The following is a 13569-nucleotide window of genomic DNA, read 5'->3' on the forward strand; positions in this document are numbered from 1 at the left end:
TTTCAGTTCATACTGTTGTGTAGACAGGCTGGGATCCTGTGGTTCTTGCAGTGCGTACTTTGGGATGTCTCTTGCTGAGCATTGTGGGGTGCTTAATGGAGCCAGAAAGAAGTCTGTGGAATTCTGGGACATGCAGTCAAATTCCAAAAAATTCCACAATTCCACTGTCTCTGTCCTATGTTTCCTCGCTTTCTGGCTGAGCTAGTGCTATTTTCAAATTGCTGTCAGCTACCATGGACCCAACAATGCTCCGTGCCACTATGCTGGCAACTGCGCATAAGCAGAGGCTGCTTGAGCTGTATTTTTGCTGCTGAAGCCAGGTGGCTTCAGGTTTGGACTTCGCCAGTCACACCACCGAGCAGATGATTTGGCTGCAGGAGCAGTTCCTCCAGCAGCGGTGGTGGCAGTGGAGGAAGAAGGGCTATGAAGAAGAGGATGACACTGAGTAACTGCTACTGCAGGAGCTATTCATAGAGCAGCTTTACACAGAGATGGTCTTCACTGGAAAATTACACTGGCATAGCTACAACTCCACACCCTTGAGATATATTGTTAAGCTGACCTGGAGACAGTACTAGGGAGATGGAAGAATTCTTACTACCTCTCAAGGAGGTGGATTAAGTTTCCTCCCATTGCTGTAGTAAAATGTCTACACTGAAGCATTGCTGCTGTAGTATTTTAAGTGTAGACATAGCCACTGTGCAGCATAGTTTCTGGGAAAACAGCATGAATTATCATAAAAGTATCATTCTGCAGATCTGGGATGACCTCCAGTGGCAAGAGAATTTCAAGATGACAAAGGCAACCTTTTTTGAGGTCTGCGGTGAACTCGCCCCAGAGATTCAGTGGCAGCTTACCAACATGCGGTGCCCCATATCTGTTGAGAAGCACTCGCCATTGCCAAGTGTTACCAATCCATAGCCAACCAGGTTGGTATAGGGAGATTGACGCTGTTGATCATGCAGAGGTGTGCTACCATGCATAAGGTATTGTTGACCCAGATTGTAAAGCCTGGTAATAATCAGGAGATTAGTGATGGCTTTGCATGCATGGGGTTCTTAAACAGGACTGGGGCAACTGATGGGACCCATATGCCTCCGGCACCAGGACTCATGGTTTATAAACAGAACAGGGGTATTTCTCAATGATGCTCAAAAGGCTGCTTGACCACCATGGCAGGTTTACAGACATAAATGCAAGGTAGTCTGGGAAGGTCCATGATGCTAGAATCTGTTGGAACTCACCTCTGTGTAACATAATGAATAAAGGACAGTTTGCCTCCTCCCAAGATCATTATGGACTTTAATGGTGTGGCAATTGTGTTGGTTAGCCCAGAAGAACCTCTGCTTGTCTGGTTAATGAAGCCATTCGCAGGCCACTCGGACAGAATGGAGGAACTGTTTAACTATCACTTCTGTAGTTGCGGAATGACAGTGGAGTGTGCACTCGGCCATCTGGAAGGAAGATGCTGCTGCTTTTGGCATAGCTTAGAGGCTTCAGAAAAAAAACAACCTTGCCCAAGGTTATATAGCTGCATGTTGTATTTTGCACAATATTTGTACAGCTTTGCTATCCGTAAGGAAAACATGTTTTCCTGTAAGAATGCGTCTCACAGGGCATTTATACTTCGGCAGGGAGTTGTAGACTTAATACCTTTATGGGAAAGCAGTGCCAGTGTCTACCTTATGTAAACCGAGAATAGTGATGTGATGGAGGGCATAAACTCTGCCCTGTGAGGGAAGGGGCTGGCAAGGCTTTGTGTGCTAAGGTAGCCCTGGCCCTCCAACCCTGCCAGTCATGTGTAGTAGGGAGGAAGGCTCTAAAAGGAGGAAGCTGCAGTCAGTGTAGGGGAAGCCCTGAGCAGGAATGGTTCCTGAAGCAGCAGAAGGAACTCCCATGCCTCAGACCCCTCAGCTCCGCAAAGAGTCCAGCGAACCCCAAAAGCAAGCCCGGCAGGGAGAGACAGATTAGGCTACCTGGGCACCCCTGCAGGAAGGTGATGCCACTGACCTTTTATCTTTTGGCTGACCCTGGGAGGGGCTAATTTTCTGCTGAGTTTGAACTTTTGCTTTTCCCCACCCATAAACGAAGTAAGAAGGCACCCAAGAGCTGGGCCCACTGCTAGGACTAAGAAGCTTGGGCCTGGACAAGGCTGTCCCTGTGGTGGTAACTGGGCACGGCAAGGGGCCCTGCCCCTGCTACAGAGGTGCCTCGGAAAGACTCTTTTACAAGTATCCAAGCTTCTTTCCACGTACCCAGTGTCTCAATGAAGTGTAACATTTTGCAGTTGAATGTTGCGGTTATTCAGGAATGCTATGGGGGGCAGCAGTGTAGCCAGTAGAAAACAGAGTTTACCTATTTCTCATTCGGGGAACTTGGAGGTTAGTTTAGATTAGTTTCCCCACTTCTTTTATTACCATTTCACCACTGGCAGGAGGGGAGGTAAGATGGGGTAGAGGCTGTGGATGCCATTTTGAGCTAGCAAACAAGATTGGTGGACGGGGGGGCATTCACTGGGCAGGACAGATGTGGGGAGGGGAAAGGAAAATAGGAAGCTGGGATGTGCCCTCAGTGACACGGGCTAGTAAACAGACAATGGTCAGGGCTTCAGGCCAGAGCAGACACCATTTTGAAAACAGACAGTATGGGCCACGGAAGGGAGAAGGGAGGCCAGGCTGGAGACTCAGAAAGGGTCATAGTTCACATCCCCCAAAAGTGGTTGTGGGGCACCTGGAAAAGAAGCTAGTATAATAGTAAATTGTAAAGAGAGCTCTTACATGTCCAGCTTCCCTCCATAGGATTTGCCTCCTCAGTCCTGGCCTGGGTTTCTGGCTGGGAATTGGGCTCGCTTCCTACATGGCTGGAATTGGGGTCCTGAGTCCCAAAGAGATCCTGGCTTTCTGGGGAAAGCTCTTCACTGGCCTCCTTGTGTTCTGCCACTGATCACTCGTGGGAGGGACGGATGTTGGTAACAGTGTCATCAATCAAAATCCTATCCAGCTCCTCCAAAAATGGACAGGTTATCGGTGCACAACTGCACTGTTTCCTGGTGTCCCTGATTTTAATGTAAGTCCTTCTGAGCCGTCTGCTCTTTATCTGTAACTGGTCGGCATTGCAGTTGTAGGCCCTTGCACGCAGACAGCTGCTGATCAATGTCCACAAAGAGATCTTTAGTGCGGTGCCTGACCCCAAGAGCTTGCTGCACTGATACTTCTCTCCAGATAGTGAGGTGATCAGGGGTTTCTGCGTGGCTCCAGGCAGCTGCTCAAGACATGTTGTAAGGCTTCTGGAGTAATATCGCAGCAGTACTGATATATTCTAATCCAGGAGCAAATGGGCAAACTCTGACCCCATGCCAGTTTTTAAGGGGAGGGGACATCTGATCAACTTGACCCTAGAGCACTGGAGGGAACACAGGTAGACAAGTCAGTAACAGACACCTGCAAAGCAGTGTAGGATAGCAGTTGGAGGACTGACAAAGTAACACAGCAGCATACAAACGATACATCACACTAACTCAATTTGCAGCACTCAGTAAACTCTGAAAGTGGACTCCAGAGTCTGCAGTAAATGTGGAGTTACTGTGCTCTAATGAACTGCAGCATGTGTACACAGGCATTTTCATATCAGACTAATGCGAATTAACGTGGATTAACCCTCCCGTATAGATGAGTCCTAAATTACACATGAAGGGACCAAACCATTGTTCAGTGAAGTCAATGAGAGTTTTATTGGAAGCAAGAGCAGGCCTGGAATTTTGTGGCATTACTTTCCTGGCTCATTTAAATAAACATCTCTCAATCTACAATCTATTGCAACTGCAATTAAAACTCATTGCATCTGATCAGAAATTCTAAGCTGACAGGCTAATAAAGCTAGTCCTGCAAAGTTTATGTGGATGCACACATACGCATGCACAGTTTGTTCCCCTTGAAATGAAAACTGGCTTTAAAAGAAAGCACACACCCCAAAACCCCAATGTTTTGGTTGGCATGCAAAACAACCTACAAGAATCAACTAGCACTAATTCCAGAATATTAGCAACAGGCTAAATACACATGACTCAAACAAATGCTGGGGTATTTTTGCATAAACAGCACAAATTTATAAAAACAGACAGCAGGGTGGCTATGGAAACACAAAGTCCTTTAAAGCATGACCTGTTTAGACGTCAAAACAAGGCACTGTGATTACCACAGACGGTCAAAAAATGCAAACACTGAATGAAAGGGTGGAACAGTGAATGCAGAATGAACTACCGAGACTCCTCGTCTTTCAACTGAACTATCGCCAAAATGCATTTAATAGTTGTTGGCTACGTAGATGGGAGTCTATTGAAAAGTGTGAGTAGGAGAGATCTGGACCCAAAAGGCAGACAGAGTCCATGGCATAGAACACATGGTCTCCAGCTGAAATCTAATGCTGACAAAGTCCCCCACCCTACTTCAGAAAGTTTGGCTACAAAATGTGTCCAGTAAATCCTCATTCAGTAAACAAAAGCGGGTTGGCTGCCCTGCACTGTACTAGCTGGCCTTATAAATGTCTCCATGTCAGAGACTTCCAGGGCTCTGGGAGAGAGCTGGATGTGGTTTTTAAACAAGTGCTCGTGCTGATGGAGACATTCCTGCAGGACTTACATGGTGCAAAATACCCCATCTAGTCATAGTTTCCGTGTGTGACTGTAATGGCAGATGGACTCCCTTACATGGTAATGTAGTGTCTTCCACTTCTGTCAGTCACCCACTGTAGAGAGTTGCCATTTATGTAAGAGGAGGCCCAAATTCTGACTAAGATAGCAGAAGACGGAGTCAAAGGAATATCCATGTGGTAAAGGAAGATGACAAGTAGAAAATTACATGATTCACCTATCGTTCCTGACTATTTAGAACCATCATGTGATATGTGAGCTGTGGTCCATATTATGGTGGTGATGAGCGATGTCAAATTACCCACATGTTCTGAGGTAAAAGCAGATGAACACAATATGAGGATGGCACCACGCAGATACAGTCTGGAGAAAGTGATGGCTGAGATGGGAAATTAGGCTGTTCTGAGGGTGAGGAATTACTCCATGGCTTCGAGGGTGTGAGAGTAGGAACCCAAGCCAGAAAGGGAAGCTTGAAGCTGATTATCAGGCAACTGCCTCATGTGATGGGAAGTCGTGGAGCTTCCATCACTAACGGTGTGAGGGGAGATCTGGATATGATCCCAGAGCAGTCAGCCTTTGGCCCAACCCTAGGACATTTTTACATGGAGGCGTACAGGCCAAAACCAGCTTTAGAGCTGCACACTGGGATGAGAGCAGAGGAGATGCCATGCAGAAGGGCTGTGCACTTCGTCTGCGCCATGGAGAGGATCGGCCATGTCCAAGACAATGGGTCAGCTAGTGGTTCCGTGTAGGCACAACTATACTGCAGTGCTCATTGTCACCAACACACAGCTGGGCTGCATCCTGCTGACCAGATGCCTTGGACTTTGCTCTCAGTTTGGGGGTGGAGGAGTCCTGTTCTGTTAGGTTTACCACAAGATTTACCACAAGCAAAGCTCTTGTCCTTGGGCTTTGTCTGAGGAATTACTGTTGGGTCTCTTGTGCAGGCAGAGGCATTAGATCACCCAAGTGTGGCCCCCCACTCCTGCAAAAAAGGGCCAAATTTTGAAAGGAACTGTCATAAACAGATAGCTAAGGGTTAATGTTTCTTTTACCTGTAAAGGGTTAACAAAGGGAACCAAACACCTGACCAGAGGACCAATCAGGAAACCGGATTTTTAAAAGCTCAGAGATGGGGAAATGTTTGGGTCTGGGTCTTTTGTCTGTCTCTCGCTATGAGAGGGATCTTTCTATCTTCAAGCTTCTAATCTTGAGTTTCCAAGTTGTGAATACAAAGGTAGAAAAACAATAGACTTTTATTGGGTTTTTTGTATTTACATGTGTGTAGTTGCTGGAATTTTAAATTGTATTCTTTTTGAATAAGGCTGTTTATTCATTTTCTTGTAAGCAACTGACCCTGTATTATTGTCACCTTGATACAGAGAATATTTTATGTCTTTTTTTTCTTTTATATAAAGCTTTCTTTTAAGACCTGTTTGAGTTTTCTCTGGGTAGGCTAAGGAACGAAGGAAGGGAAATTCTCTTTGTGTTAGATCTACGGAGGGTGGATCTGAACAGCCCTCAGGGGAAGCCTGGGAGGGGGTAAAGAGGAGACAAGGGGAGGAGGTTATTTCCCTTTGTTGTAAGACTCAGGGCCTCTGAGTCTTGGGGTCCCCCAGGGAACGTTTTGGGGAGACCCGAGGGAGTCAGGCCCTGGAAATTCCTGGCTGGTGGCAGCGATATCAGATCTAAGCTGGTAATTAAGCTTAGAGGTTTCAGGCTAGCTTCTCATTTTCTGAACGCTAAGGTTCAAATCTGAGTAGGAAGCTACGACAAGAACAGATGAATCTACAAAAACTCCTGGGTACCCACAAAGAGCCACGTTCACTGACCCAATGGCTGTGTGTGTAGTTTTGCAAAAGCATCTGTTGCACCCACTGGTCTGGAAGAAAGCCTGGAGAGTAAACCCTTGTTGGTGCAAAGGTGCAGAGACTCTCTCTCTATAAACCAACACTTGGAGAAATGAAGACCAGTGAGTGTATTGTTAATGCTGCATCCAGCTAACCCTTCACCTGGAGTTGTCCAGGGGCCCATTTCTCAGATTCTGGGAAAGAAAGGAGGCAGTTGAGCAATATCATTTCTCAGATTCTGGGAAAGAAGGGAGGCAGTTGATCAATATCCTGTCATATGTGATTCTCTGGTCTTTCTTCCAAACCTCGCAAGGTGCTCTGACATTCTGAGGCTAAGTGTCATTGACATGCACATACCAGTGATCTTATCACAATAGTGTCAGACCCTGGCGGGCAGAACCTGGGGCCAAGGTGCTGGGATTCCTGCAGATGTCAGCTCACAGCTATACAAAACTCAAGAGAGTTTGGTTTTATGTTGTGTCTTTCCTAACATGCCATTTGAGAGATCACATTAAAAAATATGACCAGTGTATGATCCACTCCAGTCAGTAATTAAAAGTCACAACATCCTGTAATTTAAATGAGAGGGGCATTTATTTTTTCATCACTATTATTTCATCCTTCAAAGTACCTCTGACATATGTACATGGCAGGATAAAGCCAGGGCCGGCGCTTCCATTTAGGCGACCTAGGCGGTCGCCTAGGGCACCAGGATTTGGGAGGGTGGCAGGCTGCTCCGGTGGACCTCCCGCAGGCGTGCCTGCGGAGGGTCCGCTGGTCCTGTGGCTCAGGTGGAGCATCCGCAGGCACGCCTGCGGCAGGTCCACTGGAGCCGCAGGACCAGCGGACCGTCCGCAGGAACGCCTGTGGGAGGTCCACCAGAACCGCAGGACCGGCAAGTTGGCCCTGCGCCTAGGGCACCAAAAACCCTGGCGCCGCTCCTGGATAGAGCCAATCTTATTTATAAAAATGTAGGGCAGTATGTTATAAAATATTTGGTGCATAAGCAATTACAATAATTTGCATGGCCACATGTAGTAAATATACATAGAGAGTGAGCAGCATGGGTGAATTTGAGGATTAAAGGTTTTGAAAATCTGTCTCTTTGTTTATGTGATGCCAAATGCCTAGGCATCTAGGAACCCAACAGTTTGTTTAAAACAACAGCCAATCATTTAAGGTAAGTCAAATCTCATTTAACTCAGATCCAGGACACCTCCTCCCTACCCATTGTGCTTTTATTATTATTCGTGTCTATAAACCATAGAGCTGTAAATACATGATAGCATATAATGTAGTGTGTAGGAGTGAGTGAGGTGGCCCTTAGCTGAACTTATGGAGATCGTACAAACAGCAAGGCAGCTCTCCCTTAGTTCAAATGGTAGAGATGTGTGTTGTGTAAGCAGAAGGAATCATGCTGTAATGTGTGAGATTTACACGGTAATTATGCCTGTTGTTTGCAAACATGCATCCATTACAACAAGACTCTACCCCCGAGAGCACAACCTTTTCATTAAAATACAGAGCAAAGGAAGAATGGAGCATAACTCACAGAGCCAGGATGCTCCCTGGAATAGATGGGGCTTGAGGAGTTTGTGGAAGGAGGTTTCCAAGCTAAGCAATAGCTGAAAATAAAACAAGCTCTTTGAGGACCCATTAAGAACAAAACCACCTCACGCTGTCTCCTGAAGGCTGCTGGACTCTCACTCTGGTGGGTCTTCAAAGGGAGCAGTGTTGCACAGATTGCATCCCAAATGGCCAGATATTGGGAGCTGACAGCAAAAGCACATCAGGAAATCTGAGTTGTTGCAGCAGGCATGTTATTTATAACATGGGAAATAAAATATCAAGGTCAGGTTTTCTAAGGTGGCTGCAAAGAAATGTACTGTATGTCCCCACTGATACTGCAAGAAAACTGCATACCCACGGTGGGTAATGCACACTCCGAAGGGTGCAAGTACTCATATCTCATGCACAAAGGAGTCAACAGGGGCAGTGCATGGGTGACTGGGTGTCAGGCTCTCTTTCTGTGTAAGACTTTGGGCCTGTTCCTATAAATGTCTCGATGCATTCTTTTTTCAAAGCAGTTGCACTAGCATGGAAAATACAGAAATGACAAATAATTCCTGATACTTTTGAGCAGATTTCCATGCAAAATTCTTTACTGGCTTTTCTGAAGCCAGAGAGAAAAGCGTGCCTTGCACCCCAACCCAGGAAACGGCTGGGTCATTTCCAGCACTAGGAAGGGAACTTTGTGTGAAACAGCACAGGTCAGAGACCTCCTTGTTGTTCGCTTTCTGCTCTTGATACAATGTGGAATTCTTTGGGTGGTTATTGGCAGAGGTCAAACCCTGTCTGTGAAGCTGGGGCAGAAGACTACATGTGATGCAAGGAGTGTGTTACTGAAAAGCTGCAGCACACACTAGGCACAGCTTCCTCCAGAGGTGAAAGTAGCTTAAAGGACTCACCGGTACTGCCGGAATCCTGAGCGGGGGCGTGGCCTCAACAAGAAGAGGCGGAGCCTCAACCGGAAAAGGTAGGACCTTTCGAGATTTAAAGGCCCTGGGGCTCCGGCTGTGGCTGTGAGCCCCAGGGCCTTTAAATCACCCTGGAACTATCAGCTGCAGAGGTGGCTGGAAGCCCCGGGGCTCAGGGATGAATTAAAGGGCCCAGGGCTCCCCGCAGCGGCCAGAGCACTGGGCCCTTTAAATCACTGCCACGGAAGCCGGTCCAGTCCAGCACAGCATACTGGCTCTTGCTGGTACGCCGTACCAGACCGGCTTACTTTCACCTCCGGCTTCCTCTGACTATAGCGCTGCTGTGCAGCCAGGGACTGGATGCAGATTAACGCTGCCCCACTGCCGAGCTTCCTATGTATCTGTTCTGCAGCTGTGCGCTACAATCAATGGAATGTTAGCACGTGCCTGGTAAATCCAATACTACGGCAGTTGCATTCTTTCAGGACGTGCCTTGAACAGCCAGCAGCAGCTGCATTCCCCCTAACTATACCTGCACCTTCAGAAGATGCTTTCTGCTTGGATGTACATGGAATGATAAGCGCCTCAGCAGATGTGTTCAGCCTGGACACAGTGATATCTGTCTCCTCATTACATAGGGTTACCATATATCCATATTTTCCGGGACATATCCAGCTTGTTAGTTCTTAAATTGCTGTTCGGGAGAAATTTTTAAATATCTAAAAACATCCAGGAAAATATGGACATATGGTAACCCTTACACAGGGCAACTTCTGACACACACATGTCCAGAGCCACAACATGTCCCAGCAGGGAGGCGGGAAGCAGGGGCACCCCACAGGCGGGCAAGGAACTCTGCTCTTGGTTTGCAATCTGTAGCATCCCCCTCCCCCTTCCTTGGTGCCTGGGACTCTGCCCGGTGGGGGAGCCGGGCCGTGCCAACCCTGGGGCACAATGGTGGCAGGAGCTTACATGTCTCCTGTGGGCGCAGGGGTGGCTGGTTCCTTCTCCCGCTGCCTCTCGCTGGCAACTCTCAGCAGGGGCTAGCAGTTCTCGCTCACAGCTTCCCAGGCTGTGTGGAGTGAGGCGGAGCGCTCCCCTGGGCCCTGGTGCTCATCGTCACTGACAGGCTGAGTGCGAGGGAGGTGCATGGGAGCTGCTGAGGCCGCGGAGCGGGGCTTGCAGGCGCCAACAGTGTGCAGAGAGCCCTCCGCTCCCCCTGACCCAACCCGACCCTAATTGCCAGATGGACCTGCTGGGGAGTGAGGTGGGGAGTCCCAGCAGTGCTTACCTGGGGTGGTTCCTGGGAAACATCCAGCAGGTGCCTCTGGCTCTTAGGGTTGGTGGGGGGGGCTGAAGGCTCTCTGCCCGCTGCCGGTGCCTGCAAGCCCTGCTCCGCAGCTCCCACTGGCGTTTTTCCCGGCGAATGGGAGCCACAGAGCTTGTGCTTGTGGCAGGTGCAGTACGTGGAGACCCCTTGGCTGCCCCTGAGCCTAGGAGCTGAGGGACATGTGGCAGGAGGGGTGAGTAGGCAAGCAGGGGGGGAGGGATAGCTCAGTGGTTTGAGCATTAACCGGCTAAACCCAGGGTCATGAGCTCAGTCCTTGAGGGGGCCATTTAGGGAACAGGGGCAAAAAAACCTGTTTGGGCATTTGTCCTGCTTTAAGCAGGGGGTTGGACTAGATCAGGGGTAGGCAACCTATGGCACATGTGCCAAAGGCAGCACACAAGCTGATTTTCAGTGGCATTCACACTGCCCAGGTCCTGGCCACTGATCCAGGGGGCTCTGCATTTTAATTTAATTTTAAATGAAACTTCTTAAACATTTTAAAAACCTTATTTACTTTACATACAACAATAGTTTAGTTATATATTATAGACTTGTAGAAAGAGACATTTAAACATTTTTAGAAGGTATTACTGGCACACAAAACCTTAAATCAGAGTGAATAAATGAAGACTCGGCACAGCACTACTGAAAGGTTGCCGACCCCTGGACTAGATGATCTCCTGAGGCCCCTTCCAACCCATTTAAAAAAAAAAAGCAGTGATCCAGCAGCAGCAGGTGGGGGGTGGTGAAGAGGCAGCCAGTGGCTGGCTGGCTGGAAGGCACATGAGGAGGCAAGTGGCAGGCAGGAAGGGTCAAGAGGCAAGCAGCAAGCCAGTGGCAGGCAGTGAAGAGGCAAGCATCAAGGGAGCCAGCAGCAGGGGTTGAAGAGGCAGGCAGGTGTGAGGAGGCCAGCAGCAAGCCAGCAGCAGGTGGAGATTCTCAGGGCAGGCATGGGGGTTTCTGGCAGGGGAGTGAGGAGGTGAGTGGCAGGTGGGAGAAGGAGGCAAGCAGTGAGTTAGGGACTGAGGAGGGACACAGCAGGCCAGGGAGTGAGGAAGGGTGCAGTGGCAGGGCACAGCAGGGAGAGGGGCAAGACCTGGGGCAGAGCAGGGGTGGACTGTGGGCAGGGCCAACACCCCCTGTGGAATGTCCTCTTTTTTGAATGTTCAGATATGATAACCCTATCATTGAGGGCCTGCTCCTACACTACTGAAGACAGGAGGGCTCAGCTCCTCAAAGATACTTCGGGGCCTCGCTCCCCATTGATTTCAAATACCTCAATACCTTTAAGGATCTGGGCCAAGGAGCTTTGCCACTGATTTCAGTGAGCACAAACTGGGCCCCTATAGTACATTTGTTGTTGGTGCTGAAAAGAATTAGACAACTGATGAGCATGATTCAGAGACCCAACTGGGCAATATACCCCTACTGGTGTAATGTGATATTGCATCAAGCAAAATGCATGCGCAAGTGTAATACCTCTGCAAACAGACTAGATAAGAAAAGTGGGCAGACACACTATAAATTAGCACAAGAGGAGCATCCTACTGGGATGTTCCTGGAACATTCACCTGCAAGCTGGTGCCTTCAGCTTTTGTACAGTGGGGCCGGGGGCATTCATAAGCACAGCAGCATGTTTCACCTGAATATACCGGGAGTATATCAAATACCGATTCATCTTTTGGAAATTCCTGGGTTAGTACATCATTACTCACACAAAGCAGGAATGTTAATTACATCACTACAGATTATTATAATAATGTGATGACGTAGGAGTAAAAAATAAAAACAACCATCGGGCAGATAAATTCAAAAGCATCATGCAGAATAGAGTCACTGGGATCCACAGCATCAGGCATGAAGTAAAGGAAAATGTTTTAGTGGGCAAAACTATTTCTTTTGGGGGAAACCTATGTTTAAATTGGCTAGAATAGCTGGTGAGGAAAGCTCAAACCATAGGTAGCAAAGATGTATTCCATTGTCATTACATTAATTGTAGGAGTCAAGTATCATGGTATTTTGATAACTCAGCTGTGCATTATTACCACAGACATGCCTTAATTTAATGATTAGTAATCAAGCATCATCACTTTTACTTCTTCACAGCATCTTTGCTCCTGAAGAACCCAGACTAACTTTACAGAATGAACACAACCCAAAATGCAGCCAGCTCTGGGGTGGAATATGAAATCAGGAGATATTCTTTTTTGGTCCCTGTCATATGACATGGGTGAGGGTTACACAGGGCTCAGCCACCACTGACTCTAGCGGTTAGTGTTATAGAGATTGGAAATGAATGGGGGGGGGAAGCAAACTGCACACCAACAAAGAGAATGGAAACTTTGGCCAGGCACCCCAAAACAAAAGATTTATTAAAAGTGCCCTATGGAACAAGGCTTCCTGATGAATGCGTCTAATTCCAGGAAAATGTTTGTCTAATTCCTGGCAGCACCAACAAATGGGTTGAATCACTGAGAACACCAACATCCAGAGTGAAGTCCTGGCAAGACAATCTGCACCACTCCATGGTCAGGGCAGTGCCCTGAGATTGCAGGTGTGGTAGGACTTTAAGAGTGAACATATGGCTGTTAACCGATGAGCATGATTCATGGAGTCAACGGGGTAACATGGGGAAATGTCCCCCTACTGGTGAAATGTGGTATTGCATTCAGCAAAGTTTGCAGAGGCAGTACGCTTTTTCTGAAATGTACTGGCTAAGAAAAGGGGTCAGTCAGACCAATGAGAAATAGTATAGACAGGGCAGGCACTGTGCAAAGTGAAAGCAGAAATGATGCTGGAGGCATTACAATCTAATTTTTTTAGCACACGCCCTTTAGAATACAAGTGAAGATCAAGAAGATCAGTCCTTCTATGTTGTGCTGGACAAAGGGCCAGCAACTGTCATTACCTGTTGTTTCTGGCCCAGAAGTTTGATACGTTATCCTGAAGGAGAGCTCTGTGTATCTCAGAAGTCTCTCTCTTTCCCCAATAGAAGTTGATCCAATGAAGGATATTCCCTCACCCACCTCGTCACTGTAATATAAGAGCTAAGTTACTATAATTATTAACTATAATTATTATTATATTAATTCTAATTTTTAAAGGCACAATATGACCAAATATTGGCACAAGGTTTTTAAAAAATAAAGTTCTTAATGAAACCAAATTATTTTCACCTAATAGTACATGAGAATTATGTTGCAGAGGCTTATATATCCCTACCCTCTAAGGCCTGCTCCAAACCCACTGAAGTCTCCCATTGAC

The sequence above is a fragment of the Chelonoidis abingdonii genome, chromosome 14, assembly GCF_003597395.2.
Source record: "Chelonoidis abingdonii isolate Lonesome George chromosome 14, CheloAbing_2.0, whole genome shotgun sequence".
Lineage (NCBI taxonomy): Eukaryota > Metazoa > Chordata > Testudines > Testudinidae > Chelonoidis > Chelonoidis abingdonii.